Source organism: Sinocyclocheilus grahami, unplaced genomic scaffold, assembly GCF_001515645.1.
Source record: "Sinocyclocheilus grahami isolate Dianchi unplaced genomic scaffold, SAMN03320097.WGS_v1.1 scaffold126.1, whole genome shotgun sequence".
Lineage (NCBI taxonomy): Eukaryota > Metazoa > Chordata > Actinopteri > Cypriniformes > Cyprinidae > Sinocyclocheilus > Sinocyclocheilus grahami.
This window is the reverse complement of record NW_015505305.1, coordinates 3,027,515-3,029,295: the sequence shown is the minus strand read 5'-3', so window position 1 is coordinate 3,029,295 and position 1,781 is coordinate 3,027,515. Positions and strand designations below refer to the sequence as shown.

Below are 1,781 nucleotides of genomic sequence, written 5' to 3'. Positions count from 1 at the left end.
TTAATTGCACTTAATAGAAAAAATTATGTGAACTCAATAACTGATTATATTAAGTAGAACTCAAACTGAATGAGTTACAGCAGATTTTTAATTCTCTCAGGATGCTTTGCTTTAGATTCTCTAAGGAGAGTAAATGTTGACATGAAATGTTATTTCATGTGTTTTTGCACATAAATAATATACAGAGATCTGTTAGTGTTTATTTTTGTTATGCTGGCCTGGGATTAGCTAGCTAGCTAACAGGTATAAGAAAAGAGAAAAATCAATGTTATGAAATTAAATGGTTTAAATCAATACAGTAATTGAGCTGTATTTTAGGAAATATTCTTTTATTGAAATTAAATGAATTGCAATTGGTAATCTGTTTCCTTAACTGAAATGGATTTTACAGTGTAGTGTTGAATAGTGTGAGTTTTATCAGTGTATACAATACCATAAGAAAAAAGGAGAACTCACTCAATGGCATCAATATGGCAGATGTCTGCTTTATGTATCTTGTAACTTTTGATATCTTCCTTGTGGAGAATAGCTTCCGACGTCTTCAAGCAAGTGCAAAGTAAACGGCCAATTGCTAGAAACACCCAAAGGAACCAACCCCCCAAAAAATTAACAACTGTCATTATTTTAGTCAAGACAGGTAAACTGAAATATCTAACTTTAAACTAACCAGGTGCAAATAAAAATAAGAAACAGAAAAAAATACACACATTTGTTAACAAATTCTAATAGCTCAGGTGCAGTAGTTCTTAGTTCATCCTGTCCATTCCAGTCTGATGCTGCATCCAGTGTTGATGCTGTTGTAAATGTTGGTGCAGGGTTCATGGGATGTGCTTTCTTTTTAATTGCCTTCTTCTTGTCCACAAATTCCATGGCTCTTTTCACCCAAGGCTTTAGTGGATTGGCGCAAATGAAACGACCACTGACTCTTTTAAATCTGTAAATACATAAAAGTAACAATTTAGCATGATAATACAACAAAATATACAAAAGTACAAAGGCCTGGCCAAAATACCGGTAGTTGAGATCTATCGCAGCATACATGCCTCCATAAGAAAAAAGGACTCACAAAATGGCATCAGTATGACAGACGCCTACTTTTTGTATCATGTAACTTTCAATCTTTTCCTTGCGGAGAACTCGATTTGATGTCTTGAGACAAAAGCAATTTGACATGCCGCTTACTACAAACATCCAAAGGAAACAAAAGCATTTTAACACAGACATTCATTTTGACAACAGTTTAATTCAAAATAACATCATATATTGGAATTAGAGTTAATATGGAGTTTTTATTTATTTATTTATTTTTAATTATTATTATTGTTGTTGTTTTGTTGTTTTTTTTTACAAATATAAAAAGTTTCTTACTTTGGCAGGTGACTTGAGCGAGCAGTATTGGAGCCAGGCACAGCAGAAGAGTTATCAACACACAGCTCATCTTGTCTTGTGAGTCTGATGCGTATTACCTCGGCTCACCACAACTTACATACTTTTATAAACACTCACAAGCAGGAAAATGAACATCAGAACTTCCTCCCACAGAGATGTCACCTTACTCACAAAACCTTTCTGCAAGTTAAATAAAGAAACATTATATAGACCTGCCAATAAACAACAATTTAACAGTTCTGCACCTTGCATCATGCGAATGCCAGGGGATTTAGACACTCAGTAGCAGATTTTGCTATGTTGTTTCATCTGTTTCAGTTGAAATAGGCATTGCAACAGAAGGGGCCTTCACTTGAAAAGAGCCCCTACCCCACAGTCATGCCACACACACC

At 34.7% G+C, this 1,781-nt stretch overlaps 1 long non-coding RNA gene across 1 annotated transcript; it reads right to left on the bottom strand.

The window, feature by feature from the left end:
• Positions 1 to 744: 744 nt before the first annotated feature.
• LOC107590354 (uncharacterized) lies at positions 745 to 1,431 on the bottom strand. Its single transcript, XR_001609777.1, has 3 exons — positions 1,369 to 1,431; positions 1,067 to 1,181; positions 745 to 934 (listed from the first exon to the last, which is right to left on the bottom strand). It is a non-coding gene; the product is annotated as an uncharacterized lncRNA (long non-coding RNA).
• Between the last annotated feature and the right edge of the window lie 350 nt (positions 1,432 to 1,781).